We start from the raw sequence: 9,412 nt of genomic DNA on the forward strand, positions 1-9,412 counted from the left end.
GCATCGAAAATCGCTATTGAATCGAATCTTGAGCCTAAAAATCGGAATCGTGACATTTTCTGAATCGTACACCCCTAATATAAACACACCTGTTTGCTTGGAACACCCCTTTAATTGTAAATTTATTAAATCACATGTAAGGTTTATAAATAGTAGCTAAAGGAGAGTAAACTGATACCCCCTTTATTTTCTCTACCTTATGCCGTCCGAAAGGGTATGTGATTTTCTTTCTTCAGATGAACACATTTTAGAAAAAATAAACTAGACTTTTAGAAAAATTATCCATCTCTTGTGTTTGTGTTAAATACTGCAAGTGAATAGACACCAAAATGCGGAAGGTCGAAAAAGTCCAAGAGCATTGTAAAGCTCACATGATAAATGCAGAAAACATCTTGTGTGAACAACACAGCAGGCTGTACTGTATGAAGTTTCTGGTGCATGCACTTGCATTATATTGGCTAACAATAATGGATAATTTTTCAAAAAATCTTTGTGGAAAGAAAGTCATATACATCTGGAATGGCACGGGAAAAAAGAGATATTTTTTTTATTTTGGAGTGCACTGTGCCTTTAAAATTGACTACGGTTTTAGATACTGCAATGGATACTTACTAGTGATGGACTTGTTTCTCTGTTGGTGCCTGTTCTGCTCCGTAAACATTGTTCCAATGCTTGATCTAAAAAAAAAAAAAGTTAAAAAGTGCGTTAATAGATTATTGATCTGGGTGACATAGGACCATTTTGAATGTGTTCCTTAAATAAATTATACAGGTTATGTGTTATATAAATCTGGAGAACCCTTACTAAAATTAACAATGTTTTGTGACACTAACCAAATGGTAATAAAATATTGTAATCAATCCACCATAAAAAAACATGGTTTCTACACCTTTACTATAATAAAAACCATGGTTAATTTAGCAAATGTCCTTAAAAGAACAGCTCATCCAAACAAAAAGAAAAGTTCTCTCATTATTTAGCCTACTCACCCTCATGTTGAAACTGTATGAGTTTCTTATGTAGAACCATAATTAAGATATCTTGAGAAATGCCTTATTTGTTTTTGTTTTTCTCATACAGTTGTTTTATTCCCAACATTCTTGTGTTTCACAAAAGTAAGTTAGACATTTATTTTTGGGTCAGCTAGGCCTGTATAAACTCAAGAAGATAGAAGATAAAACATTGTCTGGAGGGTTTGAACCAGTGTGCCTTTGAGCAGAGTGTCCATGTTCTGCCTCTATTTCACGTGTATTTTATGACAATACTCACCATCTGAAGATCGTGTGGCTGGATAATATTTAACGTTACTCCCAAAATGCCTGGATCATGAAGGAAACACACACAGCAATATTAGCTATTTGTTTTTACTTAGGCTACTAACAGAGACATTTGCAAAAGCTTGCAAAATTGACTCACCAGCTCCAAGACAATAACGTTAGGCCTAACTTTAACGTTAAATCCGCGATCAACAATTTAAAAGCCTAGTTTGCAGATTCTTCTAGACTCGAGTAAAGGAGTGTGGTTCGAGTTCTTCTGTCTAAAGAGACAATGTTCTCAGTTCACTCATTGTAAAGCTCCAATGCTGAGTTTTATTTTATTTTTTTATCATAAACTAAGTTAGCTGACAATACACATGCTAGCTCAGCACATAATTAGCCTAATACATTGGAATACCGTACTAATATCAATATTTCTCTAATCGCGTTTAGATTCTCCATTTAATACACTATATTTTGATGTATTAGAATTTGTATAAAATAAAAAGTTATTTACGTTACCTTCCGTAGATTGCAATATGTCCATTATTCGTTGTCCATATTCCTTGTTTGTTCTTCATTTACATCCCGCAACTCGCTCAAAATAAACATTTAGCAGTCCGATGTAAAATAATCCATGTTTTAAACAATGTAAAAGCCACAAAACCGAAGTAGGTCCCGAGCAGCAGCACACACACCCACTCACTTCAACTGACGTATTCAAACTTGACTGGTAAAGGCGCGCATAGTTGTCATTGGCCAGATTCCTGGATGACAGTCAGAATAACCAATCATGCTCAAAACAACTCGGAGAGACAGCCAATAGTGTGAAAACATTGCAATAACAGGACAATATGAAATGTTTTAAATGAAAGAATAGGAAAAAAATATACACGTGCTATTTAGTTGTATTTGTAGGCTGGCTGTTATATTTAATCAATTGTTTAAATGTGTTTTCATTGCAGTGTATGATTAAAAATGAAAGATAAAAAATGAAAGATAAAAAATGAAAGATTAAACAGTAACTTGTATACCATATATAATAACATTTATTTATCACTGTTCTGATAAACAGCAATTTAATAGAGCAAACAGTATAATTAAACAGAGCAAACACTGCATATCCATTCATATACAATTCTGTATGACGTATGTGAAAAACTAATGGATTGGTATCATGGTGGTGACATTAGAGTTACATTCATGTGACCCATAATGACCCTTTTGCACTTTCACAAATTCTTGACCTTTCCTTTAGAAACACTCTAATGCCTAATAAATGTCAACATGCTTTGTGGTACTGTTACACAACATGTTGGTTTAGGGTTAATCCCTCTGTCCAACGCAACACTTGCTAACATTGGTATAATTAAGTTACAACATAATACCCTGGGTTTCACAGGCAAGGCTTAAAGGAGAACTCCGGTGCAAAATGAACCTCGGGTCGGGTGTAATAACACATTGGTACAGACTAAATCGTTCCCTGAGATTTGTTTTCATGATAATCGAATATAAAGAGTTTTATCTCTAAAAACAGTTTAGCTTATAACGCTAGTATATTGGCATAGAGTAAGCAAAAAGAGATCGCTAGTTTATACCACTAACAAGGCTCAAATTAGCCCCACACTAACACGGCAGCATAATGAGGGTCCTTACATGCAAACTGAAGCATTGAGAACTTTGTAAGTGTATAGACAGTTTAATAAGAAGATACTTTACACAGACAGTACAGTTAGCGCATACAGACAGGAGCCATCTTGGAAAACAGTCTCGACCAATCGAACCACGAGGGTGAGCGAACAGTACGTGTAGATATTGAAGATAAGATAAATTATATTTATTTTTTTATTTTCTCTGTTGCGTTAAGTGCTTCTCTTACGCGCTCAGTGCTTTCTTCCGGAAACAACGGACCATATGAGATTCCAAGTCACAGTTCAGCTCACGTATCACCGTGTTCGTGGTTTGACTGATCGAGACTGTTTTCCAAGATGGCTCCTGTCTGTATGCGCTAACTGTACTGTCTGTGTAAAGTATCTTCTTATTAAACTGTCTATACACTTACAAAGTTCTCAATGCTTCGGTTTGCATGTAAGGACCCTCATTATGCTGCCGTGTAAGTGTGGGGCTAATTTGAGCCTTGTTGGTGGTATTAACTAGCGATCTCTTTTTGCTTACGCTATGCCCAATATACTAGCGTTATAAGCTAAACTGTTTTTAGAGATAAAACTCTTTACATTCGATTATCATGAAAACAAATCTCAGGGAACGATTTAGTCTGTACCAATGTGTTATTACACCCGAGGTTCATTTTGCGCCGGAGTTCTCCTTTAAGCCTGTAGTCCAGACTAAAATGCACGTTTGAGCTGTATTACCTGAAAGCAACTTGTAGGCTATACTGACATATCTTATGTCAGTGCCATTGTTTTGTCTCAAGATGCACACCAGTAATGTTTTTTTCTTCTAAGGTACATTTTTAAAAGCTATAATTGAATGCCCAAATTTAACTAAGGCCTAATCCTGGCTTTATATCTAAACCCTGTCTGTGAAACCGGGGGTTAGAAATTAAGGGGTTAACCCTAACCTTAACCCTTGTCTACAGACTTTTATTTAACAGCATGGATACTCCAAGGTGTTGACTGCAGTGGTTAGGTCTTTAGCATTTATAAAGGACAAAGATCTTCTCACTGTGACAGTCTGTAATGTATTTTAGCAATGATTGTTTGTAAGGATTGTCCCTAAAATAGAGCTATTGATGCATTCAAGACATGTCATAAAGATCGTATTTACGAATTGAACACACATGAACGCAACCACAATGATGAACATAGGAAGTTATTTACTGTAAAATTAGGATATTTTTTTTACAGTGCAGTATGAACATCTGTTCTGAACTAGTTCTGGCTGTCAGTGGACGTTTAGATAATGGCCAGATTGGACATCTTTTATTTACGTAATTTATTGACTGTTTCTGGATGTCAACGGACGTCCAGATTATAGTCAGTATGAACGTCTTTTCTCAACTAGTTCTGGCTGTCAGTGGACGTTTAGATAATGGCCAGATTGGACATCTTTTATTTACGTAATTTATTGACTGTTTCTGGATGTCAACGGACGTCCAGATTATAGTCAGTATGAACGTCTTTTCTCAACTAGTTCTGGCTGTCAGTGGACGTTTAGATAATGGCCAGATTGGACATCTTTATTCACGTCATTTATGGACCATTTCTGGATGTCAACGGACGTCCAGATTATAGTCAGTATGAACGTCTTTTCTCAACTAGTTCTGGCTGTCAGTGGACGTTTAGATAATGGCCAGATTGGACATCTTTATTCACGTCATTTATGGACCATTTCTGGATGTCAACGGACGTCCAGATTATAGTCAGTATGAACGTCTTTTCTCAACTAGTTCTGGCTGTCAGTGGACGTTTAGATAATGGCCAGATTGGACATCTTTATTCACGTCATTTATGGACCATTTCTGGATGTCAACGGACGTCCAGATTATAGTCAGTATGAACGTCTTTTCTCAACTAGTTCTGGCTGTCAGTGGACGTTTAGATAATGGCCAGATTGGACATCTTTATTCACGTCATTTATGGACTATTTCTGGATGTCAACGGACGTCCAGATTATAGTCAGTATGAACGTCTTTTCTCAACTAGTTCTGGCTGTCAGTGGACGTTTAGATAATGGCCAGATTGGACATCTTTATTCACGTCATTTATGGACCATTTCTGGATGTCAACGGACGTCCAGATTATAGTCAGTATGAACGTCTTTTCTCAACTAGTTCTGGCTGTCAGTGGACGTTTAGATAATGGCCAGATTGGACATCTTTATTCACGTCATTTATGGACCATTTCTGGATGTCAACGGACGTCCAGATTATAGTCAGTATGAACGTCTTTTCTCAACTAGTTCTGGCTGTCAGTGGACGTTTAGATAATGGCCAGATTGGACATCTTTATTCACGTCATTTATGGACCATTTCTGGATGTCAACGGACGTCCAGATTATAGTCAGTATGAACGTCTTTTCTCAACTAGTTCTGGCTGTCAGTGGACGTTTAGATAATGGCCAGATTGGACATCTTTATTCACGTCATTTATGGACCATTTCTGGATGTCAACGGACGTCCAGATTATAGTCAGTATGAACGTCTTTTCTCAACTAGTTCTGGCTGTCAGTGGACGTTTAGATAATGGCCAGATTGGACATCTTTATTCACGTCATTTATGGACTATTTCTGGATGTCAACGGACGTCCAGATTATAGTCAGTATGAACGTCTTTTCTCAACTAGTTCTGGCTGTCAGTGGACGTTTAGATTATGGCCAGATTGGACATATTTTTTTAAGTCATTCATCGACTAATTCTGGATGTCACCGGACGTCCAGATTATAGCCAGTATGAACGTCTTTTCTCAACTAGTTCTGGCTGTCAGTGGACGTTTAGATTATAGCCAGATTGGACATAATTTCTCATTGTCATTAATCAACTAATTCTGGATGTCAATGGACGTTCAGATTATGGCCTGGACGGACGGACGTGATATCAACCTGTTTTGTATGTCCACAGACGTCGCTTGCTCAGTGGGGTCAGTGTTTCAACCACAGAAAGACGTCAATAAAACAATATAACAGCACATTTACCTCAGAAAAGCCATTCAATAACCATAAACTCGATAAAAATAAGGAGCGTTTTGATATATTTATATATATGAATCCATATTGAATCTGGTCCATATTGAATTTGTGTGAGTAACCAGCCCTAGTGTGAATCCTGAATGCTCTCTGTCTTTCTCTTGCTTTGCTGAACTCACACTCCAAATCCTGGAGGAAATCCTAGCAAATCTTGGTTCTGAAAAGCCTGAAGTGTTTTTGATCTGTTTGGCTGTCTCCCTCTCATGATTATGATTATGTGTGTGTGTCTGATTACTGCGCCTCAGGGTTTATTGAGGCCCGTCCCTCGTGTCAGAGCGTCAGTTTCCCCTTCAGTCATTAGTGTGCTGAATATAATCCAAGCAGACGCTTCTCAGCACTGCAGGAACCAGCAAAAATACATGCCAATCATTCAAAATATTTATCATCCAAACTCAAATGACATTGTATCCTGCTCTGCTGTGTGTTGGTGTGTTTTCTGAGATATTTCACAGGAAATCATCTATGGTACGGTACGCTCTCAATGGTGTGTTTTTCTACTGAATCGGTTAAAGGAGTAGTTCACTTCCGAATTAAAATTTACTGATGATTTACTCGCCCCCACTTCATCTAAGATGTTAATGTGTTTCTTTCTTCGGTGGAAAGGAAATTAAGGTTTTTGAGGAACACACTCCAGGATGTTTCTCCATATAGTGACTTCAATGGGGTCCAACGGGTCGAAGGTCCAGATGTGAGTTTCAGTGCAGCTTCAAAGTCTCGACACGATCCAGCCGAGGAATAAGAGTCTGATCTAGATAAACCAGCGGACATTTATAACAAAATAAACATTTATATACTTTTATTCACTAATGCTGGTCTTGCACTCGCTGTGATGCGACACACGTTACGTAATCAGGGTTGAAAGGTCACACATGTTTATAAATGTACGGAAGGGCGAAAAACTAATTTCTCAAAACTCAAATCTCATTTTCTCCTTCAACTTCAAAATCGTCCGACATCGTTGTTTTACCTTTTATTTATTTATTTGTAAATGACGTTAGTGCTTTGTAAACACTAGGTCTGTTCTTACACCTACATCACGCTTGACCTTTCAACCTGATTGCGTAATTAAAAGTTTTGGGACACTGTTAAAACTCTGGAGAACAAGGTCATCTCCTCCCAACTTCCTACAGCCCTAAAATTAGATAATATTGTTACTACAGATAAGGTTAAGATATTAGAGAACTTTAATAAGCATTTCGCTGAAGCCGGCCACGCCTTTCATATAGATACTTGCCCTCAAGCTAGCTGTCCTACAACCACAACACCCCCGTGCCCAGCCCCCTCCACACGCTTTTCCTTTACCCTTATTCAGACAGCCATTGTACTGAAAGATTTGCAAAACCTGGACCCATACAAATCAGCTGGGCTGGATAATTTGGATCCATCTTTTCTAAAATTATCTGCAAATATTATTGCTGCCCCCATCACCAGTCTATTTAACCTCTCTCTCTTATCTTCTGAAATCCAGAGAGATTGGAAATCCGCCGCAGTCATTCCCCTGTTCAAAGGGGGAGACACTCTTGACCCCAACTGCTACAGACCAATTTCCATCCTACCCTGTCTTTCTAAAGTTTTCGAAAAACTGGTCAACAAACAAATCGTCAGTCATCTGGATTCCCACCGCATTCTTTCCACTATGCAGTCTGGTTTATGTGCTGGTCATGGCTGTACCACGGCTACCCTAAAGGTCTTGAATGACATCATAGCCACCATTGATAAAAAGCATTATTGTGCAGCCGTCTATATCGATCTGTCCAAGGCTTTTGATTCGGGTAATCACCGTGTTCTCATTGGCCGACTCAATAGCCTGGGCTTTTCCCATGACTGCCTTGCCTGGTTCTCCAACTATCTCTCCGATAGGGTCCAGCGTGTTAAATCGGAGGGCCTGTTGTCGGGACCCATGCCTGTCTCTATGGGGGTGCCACAGGGCTCGATTCTCGGGCCGACTCTATTTTCCCTCTACATCAACGATGTGGCTCTCGCTGCTGGTGACTCTCAGATCCATCTTTATCCTGTACACGTCATGCCCTTCGTTAGATACTGTGCTCAAAAATCTCCAGGAGAGTTTCAATGCCATTCAACATTCCTTCCGAAACCTTCAGTTATTACTAAATTCTGGTAAAACTAAGTTTATGCTTTTCAAGCGATCACTACCAACACCTGCCTGTCTACCTAGCATCACCATGCTGGATGGGTCTGAACTAGAATATGTTGATACATATAAATATCTAGGTGTCTTGTTAGACAGCTCTCTCTCCTTCCAGCCGTACATTAACAAATTAGATCTAAAGTTAAATCTAGAATCGGCTTTCTCTTCCGCAATAGGGCCTCCACTCATGCTGCCAAACTTGCTTTGGTGAAAATGACTATCATTCCAATGTTCGACTTTGGCGATGTCATTTATAGAACTGCCTCAAACTTTCTGCTGAAAAAACTGGACGTGATTTACCATAGCGTCATACGTTTTGTTACAAATGCCCCTTACAACACTCACCACTGCAAGCTCTATGCATTTGTCGGTTGGCTGTCATTAACTACTCTGCGTTTAACTCACTGGTACCAACTTATTTAAAAGTCTCTGCTTGGCAAAGTCCCCCTGTACTTAAGTTGTCTAGTTACCATCGCTCTACCTACTCGCAGTTTACGGTCTAGTAGGTATATCGCCTTAGTCACTACGAAAGCCTGCACAACATTCGGCCGCCAATCCTTGTAGTTTGCAGCCGCCAATGACTGGAATTGCCTTATTGGGTTTCACTGTAATTTGTAATTTGCACTCCTGTGTTCTGTGTACTTATTATGTAACTCTATGTTGTCTTGCACATTTGTTCACCTTATCTTGGCCAGGTCGCCGTTGTAAAGGAGAATTTGTTCTCAATCGGCCTACCTGGTAAAATAAAGGTTAAATAATAAATAAAAAAATGTGTGTCACATCACAGCTAGTGCAAGACCAGCATTAGTGGATAAAAGTATATAAATGTTTATTTTGTTATAAATGTCCGCTGGTTTGTCTAGATCAGGGGTGCCCAACCCTGCTCCTGCCGATCGACTGTCCTGCACAGTTTATCTCCAACCCTAATCAAACACACCTGAAGCAACCAGTTAAGGTCTTAAGGATCACTTGAAAATTAAAGGCAGGTGTGTTTAATTAGGGTTGGAGATGAACTGTGCAGGACAGTCGATCGGCAGGAGCAGGGTTGGGCACCCCTGGTCTAGATCAGACTCTTATTCCTCGGCTGGATCGTGTCGAGACTTTGAAGCTGCACTGAAACTCACATCTGGACCTTCGACCCGTTGGACCCCATTGAAGACACTATATGGAGAAACATCCTGGAACGTTTTCCTCAAAAACCTTCATTTCTTTTCCACTGCAGAAAGAAACACATGAACAACCTAGATAATGTGTGGGCGAGTAAATTATCAGGAAATTATCATTCTAAAGTGAACTACTCCT

General features: G+C 39.0%; 1 protein-coding gene across 1 annotated transcript in view; it reads left to right on the plus strand.

Annotated features, from left to right (window-relative positions):
* mgat4b (alpha-1,3-mannosyl-glycoprotein 4-beta-N-acetylglucosaminyltransferase B) overlaps positions 1 to 9,412 on the plus strand; it is a gene marked incomplete at its 5' end in the record, with an annotated part of 183,262 nt that overhangs the window by 96,928 nt on the left and 76,922 nt on the right.

Source organism: Rhinichthys klamathensis, unplaced genomic scaffold, assembly GCF_029890125.1.
Source record: "Rhinichthys klamathensis goyatoka isolate OS25496 unplaced genomic scaffold, OSU_Roscu_1.1 h1tg000734l_1, whole genome shotgun sequence".
Classification (NCBI taxonomy): Eukaryota; Metazoa; Chordata; class Actinopteri; order Cypriniformes; family Leuciscidae; genus Rhinichthys; species Rhinichthys klamathensis.